The sequence below is a fragment of the Haemaphysalis longicornis genome, unplaced genomic scaffold (assembly GCF_048455015.1).
Source record: "Haemaphysalis longicornis isolate Haplotype H1 unplaced genomic scaffold, Haemaphysalis longicornis Haplotype H1 scaffold_6, whole genome shotgun sequence".
Taxonomy (NCBI): Eukaryota; Metazoa; Arthropoda; class Arachnida; order Ixodida; family Ixodidae; genus Haemaphysalis; species Haemaphysalis longicornis.
The window spans coordinates 64928017-64949577 of NW_027526407.1; the positions used below are offsets into that span (position 1 = coordinate 64928017).

General features: G+C 50.7%; 1 protein-coding gene and 1 pseudogene across 1 annotated transcript in view; one reads left to right on the forward strand and one right to left on the reverse strand.

Moving 5' to 3' along the window:
- The window catches only part of Ktub (Tub domain-containing protein ktub), a 165984-nt gene that overhangs the window by 43896 nt on the left and 100527 nt on the right, over positions 1–21561 (forward strand). The window lies entirely within an intron of this gene.
- LOC144141660 (uncharacterized) lies at positions 15959–19820 on the reverse strand (annotated as a pseudogene).

The following is a 21561-nucleotide window of genomic DNA, read 5'->3' on the forward strand; positions in this document are numbered from 1 at the left end:
CCCCCAGCCTTTGGCCTCCTCCCACACTGCATTACAGGGGCTCGCTACTTCCCCTAGCCAAGAGAGTCATAGTTGCTCCACAAATACCATCTTTCGGGATACAAGGGATCCTCTGAGGAACTAACAGTGCGAGGATTGTAAAAGAGTTTGATATAGCAAAAATTCGACATAGAAAGTGAAGTAAAAAAAAAAACTTACATGAGAGCAATCTTGCCGACGGAGTCACGAGCTTAGGCTGAGCTCTTACCACCCTGCAGTTCACTATTGATACGACACTTTCTAGGAAAGAAAATAATCATTTATTGGGGCGGAAGAACTGCGTGAGTGTAGCCTGCTTCTTGGAGCGCAACGCATTGCTCGTAACTGCTTGCTCCACGGTATCTAACGAGTCGACAAGCATAAGACCGCTGCCCTCAATGGCACTGCAGTATCGCCGTAGCAGGGCCATGGCACCGACGGCTTCGCTCGTGCTCGTAAGCGGTACGGAGTCATCGGCATCTTCGACAGAGCCGCGAAGAGCATGGATACAAGCGAATAACGGCGAACCCAGCGAACCGAGCAAGTGCGCGCAGCGAGTGGCGCGGAGTTGAAGTTCGGTGACCCCGCAGCCCGCAGCGCCCAATGTGGCGCTTTAGGCTCCAGCGGCATGCATGCGTGGAGCTGGTCCACTGCCAGGGCCGGGTTGGACGCGCCCGAGCTCGCGCGGGAGTCGCATGTGACACCTGCGCCACCGCTGCGCGCCGATGTATTGCGGGAAAGCCTGCCGCATGTCTAAAGAGAGTGAAAAATCCCGCGCGGGAGAGTTCGATATATCCATTGTGAGCAACATTGCGTTCGATATAAGAAGTTTGAAATGCATGTAATTTTTACCAGAATTATACAAGGGTTCGATATAGGCAATTCGAGATATCCGTGTTCGATATAAGTGGTCGCAATAAAATCGCAGTTGTATCTGTTTACTGTATCCAAACTCGCCCTGTAGAAGATTGTGTAGTGACTGCGCACCGAAATTCCCGATTGAGTACAACTCCACAGTGAACTAATTATGCCGACCGAATGAAGCTAGACATGAGTATAATGTCGTCAGGGTGCAAATGCGCTATGATTTTTTGAAGAACTGTCAATTAGATTCAGAAATACATTGGAATAGGAGAACTTCTGCAGAGCTGCTGGCACCGTTTACAGGATACATACATGGTTTCTCAAGTAAAAATTACCGGTGAACTTGTGTATGCTTATGTGTTAAGGACGTTAGTAGAAATATAGGATGAAAAAAATGGCGTGGGCAGGGCACGTAATGCGAAGGCAAGATAACCCTTGGTCATTAAAAGCAACAGAGTGGATCTCAAGAGAAGGCAAGCGTGGCAGGGGGTGGCAGAAAGTTAGATGGGCAGATGAGGTCAAGCAGTTTGCGGGGATAAATTGGTCGCAGTTAGCACAGGAGCTCAGTAATGGGAGATCTGTGGAAGAGGCATTTGCCCTGCAGTGGGCGTAGATAGGCTGATGATGACCACGACGACGATGACCACGACAACGCTATCTTTTAAACGCATTTAAAAAGAACCCACCGTTCGAGCAATGTGGCCTCGATGTTCAGTACTGAATACTGGCGTGGATAGCTTGGGTTCGAGCCCCAGCAGGCCCATCCCATAGATTCTGTTAAATTTAATTTTTCAACTCAAATCATCGTGTTGTGTTGGTTAATACTAGGGATTTGGTATGTTTTAGGTCACTTTAGGTTTGCGGCGCTAATGGCGAAGTTTAATTACCGTTCTGCATCGCGCGAACAGAAAGGTCACGTGCGTGCTCTGTGCAGCGAAGCGTTTGGAAATGCGCATGTCGGAATCGTGGGGCTGCTACTGACGTCGCAGCCGAACTAAAACTAGCGGACACAGCCTGTGACCTTCTGATGGCAGGTATCTTCGTAATTGGACAATATCTACTTCAGTAGGTATATTACAATTCTGGACACCACTGGGAAGCGAAATTCGATTCCCTTGTGGGCACAAGCCAAGCATTCTTTTCTTGTGCGTACCCAGTACGATCCACTGCTTCGTTTCAAACACTCCTATCCTTATAAGCAACAGCTAAAATGGCTTCATTTTTCTGCCTCAGTAGCGTACGCGGTAAAATACTGTGGTAAAAGAGTGTGGAATAGAAAGAACCCGTTAAGACCCGTAACTCTTTATTGTAACATGTTCGTGGGGCAGATTATGCTTTCCAATTGATGTATTTTTTTTCTTGTCTGAGAGCACCTAGAAATGAAGTCGTTGGGTTTCAGTGGTTGAAAAACACCGGATGGTTTTGTTATGCTGTCATATATATGCTAAACGTGGCCGAGCAGACGGAAAGTAAAACTTTGTGACCAAGTAACGGAAAGTTCGTCGCACGTTGTTCATAAAAATAAAAGAAATGTTCGCGCAATTGTTTTATGCAGAAATGCATTATAGTCGGGGGTTGTCGTGCGTCCCTTGGCCGGCGTGCGCAGCGCGTCTGATGATGATTGTGGCATGATGCCCCTAGGGATTGGCCAACCAAACAATCCATCTCGAGATAGCTTCGCGTTCAACAACCATCGTCATCTTCCCGTAGGGGAACCGCTGAAGAAGAAGAAGGAGAAGAAGACAAAGCTGCGAAGAGGAGGGCTGCGTGAGTTTTGGCTACCGTTATCCTCCTCGGCCGGCGCATCTTCCCGATCTGAACCCGGTCGAAGAGCGGCTCATCGCGCCTCGACTCGAAGGTGCCTTCCTCGCATAATACCCGAGGACGTTGCGTTCGACGTTCACATCAAGCGGAGGCTGATGAGACCGGCAACGTACAAGCGCGGGTTGGTGAAGCGCGGCAACATCCTGGCTTGGCTCAAGCACCTGGAACACACCCCGCTGTATCGCGCCATCAACGTTCGATCCTACACCGGAGACGGAGTCTTTGTGCTGACCGTGTACCTCGCGCCCAACCTCGCTCGAGACGCCGTTGCCGCGCAGCTGGACGCGGCTATGGAAAGTGTGCGAGTGCGCTCCGAAACCCCCTCCGACCCCATCGTCTTGGTCGGCGACTTCAACGTTGACGTGCGCAAGAAGAGTGGCGAGTGGCTGGTGGAGTACATGCACACCAAGCACTCTATGCGGTGTCTCTTCCGGCTCCGCCAACAAGTGCCCCACTACCATTCACGGGAGTTGCATCGATCTGGTCTTCACGCAAAACTGCGACGCGCGCATGCTTCTCAAAGACCCTTTGACCGTGCACTTCAGCGACCACAAGGCGGTGATTGTAGCCATCAAGTATAACGATAATACAAACAGATGCTGATCCATCAATAATAAATAAATGATTACGCTCACACTCTCGGCTCTCTCCTCACCATTAATCGCATCACACTCATCGGTGCACCCAATGCATTTCTGCATCCTCACAATCCCCCTCGGGGAGGTGCGGGGAATTTTTTTCCCAAAAGGTAGTCTGGCGACCTGGCAGCAAATATAACAGCTATGCACCGAAGACAAGCTGACATGGAAGAGACATTCTCTCAATATATTGTAAATTTGAAAGTCACGCAGATGCACGATGGTTTAAGGACGTGAATGGCGAGCTGAAAACAACAACAACCAAACAAACAAGGGCAAATGACAAACCGAGCGCCAGTCCGCTTAACCGAAGCTGTGCCGCAAGACGAAGTGGTTAGCTCCAGCACCAGAGAGACTGCGCCATTAATGGAGGAGCTCATCTGTATCCCACCTGGCAACCTTGGGCACTGCAAGTGCTGCCATCGTTTCAACTTATATACACATTCACTGATACGTATTGACCTGCCGCGGTGGCGCAGTGGCTAAGGCGTTGCGCTGCTGAGGACGCGGTCGCCGGTTCGATTCCCGGCCACAGCGGCCGCTTTTCTGATGGAGGCGAAAAGCTAAAACGCCCATGTGTACGAGATTTCGGCGCACGTTAAAGATCCCCAGGTGGTCAAAATTAATCCGGAGCTCTCCGCTACAGCGCGCCTCATCGCCTGCGTTGCGTCGGGGCGTTAAACCATACAATCAATCAATCAATCAATCAATCAATCAATCAATCAATCAATCAATCAATCAATCAATCAATCAATCAATCAATCAATCAATCAATCAATCAATCAATCAATCAATCAATCAATCAATCAATCAATCAATCGATCAATCAAATACGTATTTTAATGTGCACAGGGCACAGCCGAGAGGATGGTCTGAGCGTCCACATGTATGACAAAATGCCAGCGGCTCAAATACCGCCGCCGTCGGGGATAGCATGTCGGGACTCGAGTCTTTGCCCACACCGATTTCAGCAGGGTCATCGTGCGCGCCGGTTGGTGGCGTCCGGTTGAACGACGTGGTGTCGCTGCGTGACACGCTTGTCCGGCACGGGTGCATCCTGGACGGAGATGACCCTGTTGAAGGCCCTCCAACGGCGAAGGAGGTGCACGTACATCTTTCACTAGAAGTTCGTTCAGACGAAGCCGCCCGTGAGGCCGATGGCGATCACGATGAGCTTGGTTCACAGGGACCAGTTCAGACTGCCATGGTCACACGTCTTCTCGGCAACCCGGTTGACAATCATGCACAGCGACCAGAGCACGCGCGTCGTCGCCACCACGTAGAAAGTGAGGGACCAGAGAACCACGCTATGCTCCTCTGAAGACATCTCCAGCTTCCTCCACTTGCGGAAGGGCTCGGTCTTGGTGGGCATGATGAAGTCGAACTGGCACAGCTCGCAGCACCGGGAGCCGGAGGACAGGATCCAGTGGTGAAGACAAGCCCGATGCACGTAGCGCAGGCTGCACGCACCGTGGCAGGGCGATGTGAGCGGGTTCTCCGAGTCCGCTTCCCAGTGGCAGATGCAGCACTTGTCGCCGTTCGTGGGGCCGTTGGACGGCTGCGCTGAGGGCCTCCGCTGCGGCTGCACCGGCGGCGCCTGGGATGATAGAGGACGCGCCATTACCGGGTGGTCCATGCTGCTCGCCTGGAGACCGTTGGGGTCAGGTCGCCGTTGGGGCGACAGGCGAACGCATCCCTGTGGCTTCCCCGAGCTAGTGGGAAGCAAGCGTTCCGAAGCTCGTGCAGACCGGCCAGTCAGTGTGTGCCACGGAGCACGTGAAATGACGGCGAGGATGATGATAATGGTGGTGATGGCAAAATTCTTTCGGTAGCGACGCAGACCCCATTAACGGATTAAGTAAAAATTATTGGTAGAACAAATGTTCAAATATAGCTACAGGCCGCTGTATACAGATAATTTAAGGCGGTTGTAAGCATTTCTAAATTAAAAAAAAAAGACGAAGAAGAAGAAATGCGGAAGAATGGAAAAACAAACAATTATAGAAGTTGCGAGTGCAAACAAAACAAAGTATAGTAAAAGAAAAATCATACACCCCTTTGTCTAACGAGGACGATGATTAAATGTGAACCTTTCTCGTGATGGATTCCTTGGTTGGCAATCCACCGCGGCGAGTATGTGCTACTCTGTAGGTATGCACTAGATTTCTAGAATAATCGGAGCGGCTCCCGGATATGCACTCCGTGGGCCTACGACGTCAACTGGCACCTGCTGCATCGTGTACAGCGAGTATATTTTCGAGTGTGTGCCAGTTGAAGGTGTTACACCTCAAAATGGGACGTTACGCCTAACTTACTAAGGCTCAAATTGCGAACTTAGACATAACCTACTGAGGCGCACAGCCTTACGGCGTGCGCAGCAATGTCATTCTCATCGTAAGTCGAGCCGTGGCCAAGAACTGTCGACGTTCACCTCAGAACGTTACGTTCGGAGTATATACGTCCGGCCGTCACACGCCTGCGTGTGACGACCTCCCTCTGCTGCACATCAACCCTTTGCGGAGGGGGCCTAACAAAGCTGTCGCCAAGCTTCGCAGGGAGAGAGAGGGATTCTCTCTCACAGGGAAGTATTTAAATTTTTACGCACTATTTCTGCAGTTTACCCACGACCATCATCATCGTCATACAAAGTTGGCTTCCCTGCAGCGCGTTTTCGCCTACGGGCTTCATCAGTGACAGGCTGAAAGTTCTGCTTTAAAGGACCCAATTGAGTGTTTGAGGTTGACTTTGTCTATTCCACCTATATTATCTGTTGGCGCAACAAATTTGGGGTATGCGAAAAGAGATATATATATAATTGCATTCAAGATTTTCTTTCTGCTTCTAGTCGTTTGAACTGCCGAAGGGTGGTAATTAATGTGTAATTGGGGTTTCATTAATAACGAAGTTTCCTTTTACGGCCTCTTTCTGGAAATAAATTAGTGTTTTGAGGTCCTCACGTATTTCAACAACCGATTTAACCTTGTCCAATCCCCCCTGTCGGGTACGTGCCAAAACCTTTGAGGGCATGATCATCATCATCGTAATTATCATCATCAAATGTGTTTTCCACGAAGCTGCTCACGAGCGCGGAACCGACGTCGCGGTGGCGCAACGTTGTCGCTCACAATTGCTATACACACACGCGCATGCATGCACGTGCACGCCGCCTGCATGCACACATACGCACACAATAGAATGTACTCGAGATGAACTACATTAGGCAGAATGCAGCACTGCTTTCTTGGTTAACAGTGACCAGATACAGTATTTTTTGTTTGGCGTATGTTATTTGCAATGAAGAGATGGTAGCTTGGAGTCCAGTTTTATTGGTATAAAAGCAACGAGATGGATTTAAAGGGGCCCTGAAAGGCATTTTGAGCACACTAAATGAACTAGCGCAATCGCTAGATTGGGTCGCCAACGTCACCTGTGCCAAGTATTACTCTTTTACGCGCAGCGGAAAGCTCGCACTTTTGTTGCAAAGTTTGTCGCTTTTTTCTCACCCTTTCCTTCGTGTTTTTGGACGCCGCCATCTTCACATGTCTACATCATCGATTCCCAGATGTTCGTCATGACCTAGCCATCCTGCTATTGGGCGGGTTTTTCACGCACTTCCGGCAAAGAGATGAGTCGTCTGCTCAGCGTCGGCTCGCCGGCTGATCTGCCAGCGGAGTGCCGGAGTGCTTTGACAGTTTACGACAAACGAAACAAGTGTAAACAAAAGCTTAACCGTTTGTATTGAATGCAACACGGCCATAACACGACGTGGAGTTTATCTTACGTGAGTACGTACCATAAAGAAAGTCCCGTGGCACTTCTTTGGTGCAATCGCAGAGAACGCCCTGAGCCGAATGCCCGGGTTTGACGCGTACATTTTATTCAACCTCAAAACAATCCAGAGATGCGTTTCGAACGAACGCAACGTCACAACATGCGTTGCAAGTCTGAACCGCGATTGACAGACGATGAGTTGCCTCCTCCTGCCCGTCGTAAATACGGCACTCACCTCACACCCGGTTTGCGGGGACGAGCAGCAAGTCACAACTCTGGCGCGCAAGCGAGAAGGCTTTTAGCCAGGCACACTGCACATACCCCATGCGAGGTTGAGTGGTACGTCGTTCGAGAAAGATAATCCAGACCATGGGAAGCACTATCCACCCGCAGAAGTACAATGTCGCATTTCATCGCGAAACGAACGCGTCCACAACACACAGGAGGCGATGCACACACACACACACACAGCTTCGGTCGCTGCATTGGCTTCGCTGCAAGTTTCGTTCGGACAATCAGCGATGATACGACGATACAGAGCTGCGTGAGGACGACGTGCTAACCACTTCACGTATTTAAAAACACAGGGGCAAAGAACTAGGTTCATCGGAAGCAAAAAATCTTTCCTCCATTATAGTGCCTGAAATATACTGGCTAGTGTGCCGATGGCGGGCTCCAGGCGGGGGCCGGGAGCGATGTACGCGGCCGTCTGCCGCTTGGGGCGCTGCCGTGCGGGAGTGTGCGCGTTCATCCGGCCCGAGCAGATCGCGCGGTTACCTCCGAGCTGCGTAGCAGACGGCAGCGGCAGAACTTTCCATTCCCGCTTGCGACAAAAGCGAGCGAAAGCGACGGGAATTCTGTCGCGCAACCAAAACTTGTCCCGACCATTCGACAAAAACGATCGTCGCGCGACAAAGCGACGGAATTCCTGCCGCTCTCACTCGCTTTCGTCGCAAGTGCGAACGGGCCTTTATCCGCAATCTCCGCCCCACATAAAACAAGCTCTTGCTTGACGCCTGAGCATACGGTTGATATCTGACTACGTTACACTGTGCTTGCCAGTGTATTTAAACGATGTCACTAGGTTTGAAACGTACGCGCTCGGCGTGCAGCTTTGTAAACGCAAGCGGTTTCACATACGCACGCTATTTTGCTGCTAATAGAGTTTTAGTACAGCGTTTGTGGCCTTTGCATACGCTAAACACTAAATTTTTGCGTCCCGCTACGTGACACCGCGATGGAAGTTTTAGTAGAGCGTCTCATCAGTTTTGCGTAGCGACACACTAATGCATACGGCGCCATCTGTCAAATGTTTTCCGAAATGTCTCGCCGGCTGATCTGCTAGCGGAGTGCCGGAGTGTTTGGACATTTTACGACTATCCAAACAAGTGCAAACAAACGCTTTCCCGTCAGTGTTGAATGCAACACATGGGTGCAGCTTGTCAGAACACGGGTTCTCGCTGATCGAGTGCAGCGTTGGTTTGCTCTTCGCCTTCACGTTCATCGCCGCTGATAAAGCGATCCGATCCGGCGCGTTTTGTGCACGGGTTCTGTGTCGGTTGAAAATGTCTTTTTTCACATGCCGCCGGTAGTAGGAATTACAACCACCGCAAAATAACACCCGGCACCAGCGGGGCCACATCTGAGACCGCGCTTTTTGGATAAACAGTGCGCGGTGCACCAAAGGGAACAAGCGCAGGATTCTCCCCACGCGGCTGCGAGTTCGCCACCGATACCAACTGCAGCCCTGCAGCTACGTACACCGCGAAAGGGCAAGGCCAGGCCGCACACATGCGGCCAGGTCATTTGTTCGCTTTTCCAGCCTGTGTCCATGGTGTCTACAGAGATGAAAAAGCCGAAAGAGCTGGCCCGTAGCAGACGGCAGTCTGTGGGAGCGCAATAGCGGAAGTACGTCACCGCAGAGGAGCGGAGCATCATGGGAGGGGAGGCCAACAGCGAAGAAACAGTTGAAAGGAGGAGGAAATACGGCGCGACGATAATTCGCGGTTTTTGATTTACGATTTCTCAGCTAATACTCATCGCTTTAACAAAATTCTTGCAGGAGGAGATTGCTAATACATTGCTTTATTTGGTTACATGTACATCCATGCATCGGCGGAAGGCATTTCAGGACCCCTTTAATGTGGCCACGACACGTGAAACCTGTACAAACAGGTCGAAAGAAAAATACCGCACTAAAATGGCGGGCAGTAACGACTTGTAAAAGCCCCAGCTAGCGTCAAATCTTCACTTAAGGAAAGTAAAAAGGACGTGTTCGCGTGAAAGTTTCTCCCTTAACATAGTCCAGCTGGTTGAGAACAAAATATCAAAGCATGAGCCAAAGGTTAGCTGATATTGGTGCATGAATTGTACAGATATCAAGGCCTCCAAATATTGAGAATTTATGCAGGTGAATGAAACACTTGTACAATGTGAGATGAGCGAACTGCGAGCAGCAAGGAAAAGCAGAACACACACGAAAACCAAAAGCGCGCCAGCGACACCGTAGCTTCACACACGAGGCAAAGTCAACCACCCAGCAGCGAAAGGACTAGAATACAACTAGAAAACAGCGTCTACGCCAGGTCTTGTAGTGACACTGCCAGTACTGCCGTGGCACTTACCTACACACATTGAAACACATATGCGCAGTGCTATATATAAAGAGCGCTGAGTCTCCGAACTTGTCACAAAAAGGCCGGCCGCTATACTGGTGGTGTGATCGGGGCCGCACGTATCTGGTTACCAGTTCTTTGCCGCAGTGATTTTGGTGGGGTCATCGTGCACATTGGCTGGTGGCGACCGCTTCGACCACGTGGTGCCCTGCACAAAGAGCACCCCGAGAGGTAGGCGGTTGTGGGCAGCGCTGCGCGCTTGTCTGTCACGGCCGCGCCCTGGACGTCTACGACCCCCCTGAAGGACCTCCACCGGCGAAAGAACTACACGTACATCCCGCACTGAACGAACCTGAAGAGACCGCACGAGAAGCTGACGGCCGCGACGACGAGCGTAGTCCAAAGAAGACAGTCCAGGCTGCCCTGGACGGTCTGTACTGCACATACAGCGACCAGAGCACGTGCGTGATGTCCATGACGTAGAAAGTGACAGACCAGAGAACCACGCTCGGCTTCTCTGAAGACATCACCAGCAACCTCCACTTGTGGAGGAGCTTGGTCGTGGTGCGCATGATAAAGTCGAACTGGCAGAGCTCGCAGCACTGGACGTCGGAGGCGTTGATCTAGCGCTGCAGACAAGCCTGGTGCACGAAGCGTGACTGTGGCAGGGCGACGGGAATGGGTTCTCCCCGTCCTCCTCGTAGTGTAATAGGCGGCACATGTTGCCGTTCATGGAACGGAGCTGTTGGTAGGCTGCGACGAAGACCTCTGCTGCGGCTGCACCGGCGGCGCCTTGGATGGTAAAGGACGCGCCTTACGCGGTACCACCGAGGGGCACGCCATCACCGGGGGCTCCACGCTGCTCGCCTGCAGGCCGTTGGGGCCGGGTCACCGTTGGGGCGACAGGCGAAAGTGTCGTTGTGGCCTGCCCGAGCTAGTTGCCAGCAAGCGTTCCACAGCTCGTGCAGATGGGCCAGTCAGCGCGCGCCACGGAGCGCGTGAAGTGATGGTGATTATAATAATGAATGTGATGATAATTATGATCACGATAGTGATGGCGAAATTATTTCTGTTACGAGTTACACGCACGCGCGCGCATATGGAAAGAATAGGGGTACATTAGGTCGTGAAAACTTCAGAACTCTTTTCCTCTTTGCTAGCCACCATACACGGTGTTATAATATTTCTTTGTCGCAGCGTTGCATTTTTTGTGATACAGAAGAGAGAGAGAGAGAGAGAGAACAACTTTATTGAGAGCATGCAGTTATGAAGACGCGGCCACGACGTCGCAGCAGTCTACCCCGTGCCGTGGCCTACTCGCGCTCCCCCCGGAGAGGTTGCACTTTCGGGCCGTTGGCGAGCGAGGGCGGCTGCCACCTGCTGGACGGCCTGTAGTTGGGTAGTATAGTCACATGAGTTCATGGCGGTTGTGATGTTGGGAGGGAGCTCCTCTTGCAGAGCTTCGATGGGGTGCGATTGACAGTTCCATATGGAGGAGGTGGGCGGTCGTCACGCGGGCACTGGAGCACAAACGGCTCGTATCTGTTTCATAGACACTGGAACACACGTGTTTAGCTAACACTGGGGTGAGGAGAGATCCTGTCTGTAATTGTCTGTAGAGCACAGATTCTTCTCTGGAAAGTCGCGGGTGAGGGGGCGGGCGAAGGCGTCGGGTGAGACGGTACCAGTCCAGGATGTCCCCGTAGGTCGTAAGAGGGGCGGGTTCGGCAAAAGTGGACGACGCAGGTGAGGAGGTCGGACTTGTGGGCGCCGCGCGACCGGTGAGCTCGCGCGCAGCGGAGTCGGCCTCCTCGTTGCGATTGTCCAGTCCGGTGCGAAGACCCAGGCGGCCTACATGTGCGGGGAATCACCGAAGGGACACTGGTAACACACGGGAACGCGTAGCACTTAACATTTTCACCACACGGGCACACACTTGGTTCGTAGCGTAGCGGAGTACTGCCGTCCGCGAGTCGCTGAGACCGTGGTGCAGTCGGGGTTGGTGAGGGCCAGGGCAATAGCCACTTCTTCTGCTTGGTGGGGGTCCGCTGCCGGGAAACTGCCAGCCGTGCGCATGGCACCGGTGGTGGCAGCAATGGTCACGGCGACATAGTTGTTGGGTCGGTGTGGGTAGGCAGCCACGTCGACGTAGAAGGCTCCGGTGTCGGAGGCGTGGGTAGTAGTGAGGGCCTTGGCCCGGGCGAGCCGTCGTTCAGAAATGAAAGTTTGATGTCTCGTATGCATGGTTCAAGGAGGCCGAGATCGTTTTAAAGCTGTTGCAGGCATGTTGCACGTAGAAAGCAGGTAAAAAAATACCCCGACCATATGCCGGGCAATAACAAAGTGTAAAGGCACCAGTTGACCTAACATTTCCTTTATAAAAAAAACAAGAATGTTCGCGCCAACGTTTATCCTTTAAATTTAGTCTTGCTGCATAGAAGCAAATACCATACAAAGGGTGAACTAAAGGCTAGCGGAAGTGGACGCGATAGAGCAGAAATATTCGCAAAACCTTGTAAAATAGAGAATATAAGCTTATGAAGAAACAACAAGTACAATGCGAGATGGGCAAAATGCCAGAGGCAAAAAGGCAGAAACGCTCTCTACAAGCCAAACGCACGTCTGCGGCACCGTAGCTGCGGTATAATGAGAAGAGATCAGTCGAGGAGCTGGCAGACTTTCTCCAATATGAAACAAAGCGTCTTCATGAAGTCCTCCGCTTACACTGCTAGTGCTGCCCTGCCGTTTACATATGCTGCCTTGCCGTTTACACACGCTCACAGACATAAGCGCACTGCTATATGTACCCAGAGGGCTGATCGACCACACGTATCACACGAAGTCGGGCCGTTTAAATGCAGCGTCCTCGTAGCCGCTCGTATTACGTCTTAACTGACGAGTCCTTAGCCGGGCCTTCGCACGCATTGTTTAATAGCAGCTTGGACGACGTGGAGCCCAGGACTCTGACAGGTGGTCGGCGACTGTAAGATGCGCGACATGCTTGTGCGGCGCGGGCGCGTCCTGAACGTAGATGGCTCTGTTGAAAGCCCTTCGACGGCGAAGACATCATCATCATCATCACAAGCCTATGTACGCCCACTGAAGGGCAAAGGCCTCTCCCATTAATCTCCAATTACCCCGGTCCTGTGCTAACTGCGACCAATTTATCCGCGCAAACTTCTTAATCTCATCTGCCCATCTGACTTTCTGCCGCCCCCTGCCACGCTTGCCTTCTCGAGGGATTTCCTCTGTTACCCTTAATGACCAACGGTTATCTTGCCTACGCATTACATGTCCTGCCCACGTCCATTTCTTCATCTTAATTTCTACTAATATGTCCTTAACACGCGTTTGTTCCCTGACCCACTCCGCTCTCTTCTTGTCCCTTAATGTTACACCTATCATTTTCCGTTTCATTGCGCGCTGAGTCGTCCTCTATTGAAGTTGAACCCTCTTAGTGAGCCTCCAAGTTTCTGCCCCGTAGGTGAGTACCGGTAAGATGCAGCTGTCATACACTTTCTTCTTCAGCGACAATGGTAGGCTGCTATTCATTATCTGAGAATGTTTTCCGTATGCACTCCACCCCATTCTTATCCTTATAATTATCTCTGCCTCATGGTTGGGATCTAGGGATACAACTTGGCCTAAGTAGATATATTCGCTTACCACTTCCACTGCCTCCCCACCTATCTCCAACCGCTGGGCTGTGCCGAGGTTATTGATCATTACATTGGTTTTCCGCATACTAATTTTCAGGCCCACGGTTCTACTCTGTTTTCCCAGTGCGTAAAGCATGCTTTGCAATTCGTCCAGAGAGTTACTTAGCAAGGCAACGGCATCAGCAAATCTGGGGTTACTGAGGTATTCTCCATTAACCCTTACTCCCACCTGTTCCCAATCCAATTTTATGAATACTTCTTGTAAACATGCTGGGAATAACATTGGAAAGATTGTGTCTCCTTGTCTGACGCCCTTCCTTATAGGTATTTTACTGCTCTCCTAATGGAGGATGATGGTAGCTGTGGACTCCTTCTATATATCCTCTAGTATTCTTACATAATGCTTATCTACACCCTGGTTCCGTAATGCCTGAATTACTGCTGAGGTTTCGACCGAGTCAAATGCTTTTTCATTATCTATGAAGGCTATATATAGGGGTTCAGTATACTCAGCGCACTTCTCTATCACTTGATTGATCGTGTGAATATGGTCCATTGTTGAACAGCCTTTACGGAACCCTGCTTGTTCTTTAGGTTGACTGAAATCTAAGGTGGCAGAAATTCTGTTAGCGATAACCTTGGTAAGCACCTTCTAGACGTCTGACAGTAAGCTAATCGGCTTGTAATTTTTCAAGTCCTTCATGTCACCTTTCTTATGGATTAAGATTATGTTCGCATTCTTCCAAGATTCCGGCACCCTCGCGGTCATTAGGCATTGCGTATACAGGTTAGCCAGTTTTTCAAGTACAATTTCCCCGCCATCCTTCAAGAGGTCTGCTGTTATCTAATCCACACCAGGTGCTTTGCCCCCTTTCGTTTCTTTCAAAGCCTTCCTTATATCTTCTGTCGTTACTGGCGGGATGTCTATCTCCTCTGAACTACTTTTTCGTTCGGCATTATCCTGGATGTCCCGGCTACTGTACAGATCCCTATAAAACCTCTGGGCTGTTACGACTATTTTATTCCTATTTGTTATGACGTAGCCTGACATTGTGATGTCATTGTGATTACAAGGTGCAGCGGTGGCGTAGAGGCACAGCATCCGTCTCACGTGCCGAAGGACCGTGGTTCGAATACCAGTGCCGGACAATTCTCACAGGATTAATAAAAAATATCCGCCTATTGATGGAATTACAGAATGAGGCTGCGGCTGCGGCCTGACCTCGGCGACCATTGCCGGTTAGGCACTCCCACACCAGAGCAGGATTGGCCACCCTGGTGTAGTAACGGCCACAACCTTCCATGAATACGCCAAGTAGCCTACGGCGAAGTAGCTGCACGTAAATCGTAGATTGGACGCACGTGATCACAAGGCCGCCGGTGATGCCGATGGCTACAGGGAGCAGTTTGGTCCAGAGGGGCCTGTCCAGGCTACCATGATCGCACGTCTCGCGGGCTGTCTGACTGATGATTGTGTACAGCGACCAGAGCACGCGCGTGATCGCCATCACGTAGAAACGGATGCACCAGAGAACAAAGCTGTCGCCAAGCTTCGCAGGGAAGCAAATGAATTTTTTCTACACTCTTTCTACATTTCGCCCACCATCATCATCTCTGTCCACGAAAGTTGGCTTTTGGGCAGCGCGTTTTCGCCTACGGAAGTCACCAGTTGGAGGACAAAAACTTCGCTTTAATATTAGCTTTTCAACGAAGCCCGCGAGGGCGAAGCACACGGCGAAGTGGCGCAAGACTGTCGATTCCATTCCATTCCACTATCGATTCCACAAGCTCTAAACCTACCCTCTATCACCTTCCCATCTTGAGCAGTGGATGGCTAGTCTGGTAGATTCGGACCTTGGACATTACCAAGAACTGGTAGAGAGGGCCTGGACGGCAAGTCGCAGCCTGGGTGTACCGGGTATAAGGATGACCTCCCCTGCCATAAGGCCTTGCGCTGAATAAATGTTTATTTTATCTTTCTCCCATTTGTTATACACACACGCAGACGCGCCCGTACGCCCGCACGCACACATATATTCGAGATCAAAGGCATTTGCAACGAAGAAGAGAAAATTTGTAGTCCAGCTGCTCTGGTTGAAGAACGTCATGGTTTTAATGAGGTCACTACATCTCACAAACAGGTTAAACGAAAAATACCTTAACCTAATGCCGTCCTGCAAGAAGTTGTAAAAGCGTCATCTTTTAAGGGAAGCTGATGAGAGATGTTTTCTTGGACGTTTCTCTCCTTACGTTGGTCTAGCGACACAGAAAAAGACAGCAGACAACGAATGAGCCAAAGGCTTGCTGACATGGAAATGAGAATAGTACAGACATTTTAGGTAGACCTGGAAATATTCCGAATTTATGCAGATGAACGAAACAATTGTAGAATGTTGACTGAAAGAACTGCCTTCAGGAAACAAAACGGCAAACGAAAAGCATGCCTGCGGCACTGTAGCTCCGCACGCGAAGCAAAGTCATCGGCCCAGCAGCGAAAGGACTAAAATCCCACTGGAAAACCGTGTCTATGCCACGTATTGCAGTGACACGTTCAGTGCTGCCGTGGCACTTACACACTGCTATATATACAGTGCACAGAGCGTCCGAACTGATCACAAAAAGGTCGGCCACTAAACTGGCAGTATCTTTTGTCGGGGCCGGGCGTGCCTGGTTGGCAGTTCTTGGCCGCAGTGATTTTGGTGGGGCCGTCGTGCACATTGGCTGGTGGCAACCGCTTCGACGGCGTGGGGCCCTGAACAAGGAGCACCGCCGAGAGTTAGGTGGTTTGGGGCAGCACTGCGCGCTTGTCTGGCACGGCAGCGTCCGGGACGTCGACGACCCCGTTGAAGACCCTCCACCGGCGAAAGGGCTGCATGAACATCCTACACTGCACGAGCTTGAAGACGAGGCCGCGAGAGATGCCGATGGCGATGACGACGAGATTAGTCCTAAAGGCGACAGTCCAGGCTGCCCTGGCTGACTGCCTGTACAGAATGTACAGCGACCAGAGCGCACGCGTGATTGCCACCGCGTAGAAAGTGACGGACCAGAGAACACGCTCGGCTCCTCTAATCACATCACTAGCTTCCTCCACTTGCGGAAGTACTTGGTCTTGGTGTGAATGACGAAGTTGGACTTGCACAGCTCGCACCACCTGGCGTCAGGGGAGTCGATCCACTGCTGCAGGCAGGCGTTGGTGCACGCAGCGCAGGCTGCCCCCGCAGTGGCAGGGCGATATGAGCGGGTTCTGTGCGTCCGCCTCGCAGTGGAAGATGCGGCTCTTGTCGCCGTTCGTGGAGCTGTTGGAGGGCTGCGACGAGGGCCTCCGCTGCGGCTGCACCGGTGGCGCCTCGGATGATAGAGGATGCGCCTTGCACGGTGCCTCCGAGGGGCACGCCATCACTGGGTGCTCCACGCTGCTCACCTGGAGGCCGTTGGGGCCGGGTCACCGTTGGGGTGACAGGCGAAAGCGTCACTTTGGCCTGCCCGAAAAATTTACCAGCAAGTGTTCCACAGCTCGTGCAGATGGGCCAGTCAGCGGGTGCCACGATTCACGTGACATGATGGCGATGATGATGATGATGGCGGTGATGGCAATATTGTTTCTGTAACAGCTCATACCTAATCAGAAGTTCGGTGGGAAATGACTGGTTCGCATCTAGCGAGCCACACTTTATAAAAATAATTTAAAACTTTTAGAAGCAATTTGAAGTCGAATGAAGGTAGAGAGGCAAAAATAAATGGAAGGGTATAAAAAAAATAGGTCAGTTCCGAATGTGTAAGGAACCAGTTGTAGTAGAAATCTAGGATTCGATTCAGTTAAGTGGTCATCCCGGCGGTAGAAGCCGGTCTCAGAAGCCCTGAATGAAGTTAAAGCTAACACTGATATGTCAATCGCCGGGCTGCAATGCAGCGTCGTCGTTGTTGTTCTTCTTACTTTGGGGCACGTAGGCACATTAAGGAGTGGCGGAGCAGTTGACCTTGTTAGGGGATACTGCGCCCGAGTCACATCTTTGAAATAGAGGAGAGAGGAGGCGAAACGTTTATTGAGCAAGAAAAAAACGGTGGAAATGGAAAAATTTGAATGAAGAAAATTGCACAGAACTACACGTGTGGAATTAGTAAAAAGGATGTCCTTGCCTTACGTTAAAATATAAAAAATTCTGGGCGTACTTGTGTCTTCAATCGTGTTTTGAAGGCTAAAGCCTGGGGATTATATAAATGAGGCTTTATTTGCCTCGGTGATGGCGACCGTATGTGAAAACGCACTATAGGGAAGCCAACTTTACACAATGGGAGGTACGTGATGATGATGGGTTTTCACTAAAGCACATCAAGCGCCTCACTAGCAAAAAAATATCCCGGGCCATCTCCACTAACGTGAAACCTGCGGAGGGGGAAGCATGCAGCGTATACTTGTATTCTTGGCGCCTTGACGTGTTTACCAACGGGGATGATTGGCGGGTAGAGGTATGCAGCTTTGCTGTTGAAGACTCGCGTCTTTGAAGCACGAAGGGTGAACTCCCCGTTGAGTTCAACAATATCCCCAGTTCTTTTCTCTTCCCTGCTTTCTTAATAAATCATCATCACCCCCCCTCTCTCTAGCGCGAGGCGTAAACGAATGTCCCGGTGTTTTTTTTGAGTACCGTAATTACCCGGTTCTAACGCGCCCCCAATTCTAACGCGCACCCGATTTTCCTGGCAAAAAAAAACCCCGAAAAAACTTGCACCTCCGATTGTAACGCGCACGGAACTTTGTGAGCAAAAAAAAAAAAAAAAAAAACACGAATGCGAGAGAAACGGGCGATTTATTTCCCGAAGTAATCTCACTCATCTCACTCCTCGTCGCTCTCCGCTGACCACAACATCTCGATGGCGATGGGTGGGACGAAATTTCCGCTGTTGCGACAATTTCGGTTTCGTATCTGATTCTAACGCGCATGCAATTTTTCGACCTATTTTTCCAAAAAAAAAAAAGTGCGCGTTAGCATCGGGTAAGTACGGTACGCACGCCACTTACTCCGTCGTTTCCGCGCTAATGGTGGATCATGGCTCTATGGGGCATTCTCCGCCATATTAAAATCGTTCTCGTTTGCATGGCCGCCTCGTAAACAATGTGTCAATATCGCTGATCATTTTTAACTATGGATTGTGTCGCCATCATCCTGCCGCCACGTAGGAATATTAAAAAATTGCTTAAGTTGGAAGTATGAAAGAAACGAAGAACACGTCCGCTTTGGCAGAACCCTGTCACAAAAGGCCCGAATAGTCACACACGCACACTCGCACGCATGCGCATATGGAGAGAGTGGGGGTACATAAGGTTATGAAAGCACCGAAACTGTTTTCATGGTTCATTGCCACCATACACGGGTTTGCAGTATTTCTTTGTCACAGGGTTGTATTTTTTTTTTGCGATATAGAAATGAAAGCTTGGTTCATGGTTCAAGGAACCCAAGATTGTTTTAATGCTGTTGCTGGCATGTCGCACGTCGACAGACAAGTAAAAAAATATCCCAAACAAATGCTGGCAGTAACAAATTGTAAATGCAACAGGTGCCCTAGCATCTTCTTTAGAAAAATTAATCAGAACGTTCGCGCGCATGTTTCTCCTCTGTATATAGCCTTGCTGTACACAAGCAAATGCTATACAAAGCGCGAAGTAAAGACTAGCTGATGTGGACGTGATAAAAGAGCAGAAATACTCCCAAAGTCTTGTAACGTTGAAAGTGTATACCTATGAACAAGCCACAAGTATAATGCGACATGAGCCAACTGCCACGGGCAAAAAGGGAAAAACGCACTCGACATGCCAAAAGGCCGGGCTGGTCTGGTTGCCAGTTCATGGCCGCAGTGATTTTGTTAAGGCCATCATGCACATTGCCTGGTGGGGTCCGCCTCGAAGACGTGGTGCCCTGGACAAGGCGCACTCCGAGAGGTAGGCGGCTGTTGGCAGCGCTGCGTCCTTGTGTGGCATGGCCGTGTCCTGAATGAAGACTACCCCGTTGAAGGTTTTGCACCGGCGAAAGGGCTGCACGTAGATCCTGCACCGAGCGAACGTGAAGACAATGCCGCACGAGATGCCGGAGGCGACGACGACGAGCCTAGTCCAAAAAAGACAGTCCAGGCTGCACTGGACGGTCTATACTGCATGTACAGCGATCAGAGCACGTGCATGATGTCCTCGACGTAAAGTGACGGACCACAGAACCACACTCTGCTCCTCTGAAGACATCGCCGGCTTCCTTCACTTGTGGAGGGTCTTTGCGTGCATGATGGAGTCGAACTTGCACAGTTCGCAGCACCGGGGTCAGAGGAGGTGATCCACTGCTGCAGGCAGGCCTGGTGCACGTAGCACAAGAGACCGCGCAGTGGCAGGGCGACATGAGCGGGTTCTCCGTGTCCGCTTCGGCGTTGAAAGGATTGCACATGTCGCCGTTCGTGGAGCGGTTGGGGGGATGCGATGCTGCGGCTGCACCGGCGGCGCCTGGGATGATAGAGGACGCGCCTTACACGGTGCCTCCGAGGGGCACGCCATCACTGGGTGCTCCACGCTGCTCACCTGGAGGCCGTTGGGGCCGGGTCACCGTTGGGGTGACAGGCGAGCAGAGCAACCGGCGAGCAAGCGTTCTACAGCCCGTGCTAATGGGCCAGTCAGCGGGTGCCACGGTGCGCGTGAAATGACGGCGATGACGACGACGATGATGATGGTGATGGCAACATTGTTCCGTTAACGGCTCATAGCCAATCAGAAAATCGGGGAAAAATGACTGGTTCGCATCTAGGGACAGGTATTCAATAATATAATTTAAAAATTTTAGAAGAAATATGAAGTCGAATGAAGGTGGGGAGGAAAAATCTAGTGTACGATTCAGTAAAGTGGTCATCCCGGCGGCCGAACCCCGTCTCAGAAGCCCCAAATGAAATTAAAGCTGACACTGGTATGTGAATCGCCTGGCTGCGATTCAGCGTATTCGTTGTAGTTTGTCTTAGTTTGGGGTACATGCGCACGGTGGGGATTGGCGAAGAAACTTTACCAGTTAGGGAATAGTGCGCGCGAGTCGTATCTTTAGAATTAGAAAAGAGAAGAGGCAAAACGTTTATTGAACAAGAAGAAAAAACTGTTGAAATATAATAACTTGAATAAAGAAAATTTCGCACACCCACACGTGGGAATTTGTAAAGAGGGCGTCAATGCCTTAGGTTAGAATAAAAAAAAATCCTGGGCTTACTTGAGTTTTCTGGCGTGTTTTGAAGGCTAGAGCCGAGGGATTTCTATAAATCGTAGCTTTTTTTCTTTACTGATCGTGACCGTATGAAAAACGCACCATGGAGAAGCCAGCTTTACACAATAACAGGGACGTGATGATGATGGGTTTTCACAAAGGCACATCAAGCCCCTCAAAAGTAAGAAAATGGCTCCAATCCACGCTGTGAAGGTGGTTGGAAAGCAAAATTTTAAACGACACCCACAACAATTGCCCATACGACGTTACTTCAATTCACACACGTGGCTCTACAAAGAGCGAAACCAGAGATGCTGCCAGCCGTTACCTGAAATTTGCGGGGGCGGCGTCCCGAACGCAGCAGCAGCGTCTTCCACGACCGCGCTAGAGCGGTAGACGCAGCCACTGTAGCCCGGCCGTGAGTCGGGAGAAAGAAAACGGAGGAGCGTCTTCGGAAGGGTGAGACAGCGGAACCTAGCCATCCTGATGTGCTACCTTGGGGCTACTCCACCGCGCGACACAAGCGCAGACACGGAAACAATTCGGCATGTAGGCTTAGGGATTCCAATTTATACCGATTTAAACTAGTCACTGTTCGAAGTTTTATAATCGCGAAAAAGCTGAGGGAACTTTTAAAATCGCCATTGATCAGACCCAGTTTCTCCTTTCGGATTTCGTGATACCTCTTAAAACAGAAGCGAATTGGTCTTCACCAATTAAAAAAAATGGAGTCCCATACGTGGCAAGCATTGCGCAAAAGGTAGCGTCTCTCTAGGGGCCAGATGTCTGTATGTGGTCTTCCCGCCCTTCAAACCAATCCGCAACGTATCTTGGCCTTACGACCACGTAATTTCGTCAGGTCCGGGTTACGGAAGAGGTGGTGTCGAACACCATAATCAAGCTGTGCGAAGGAAGCGCGAAATGGACGCGAAACACGCCTGAAGAG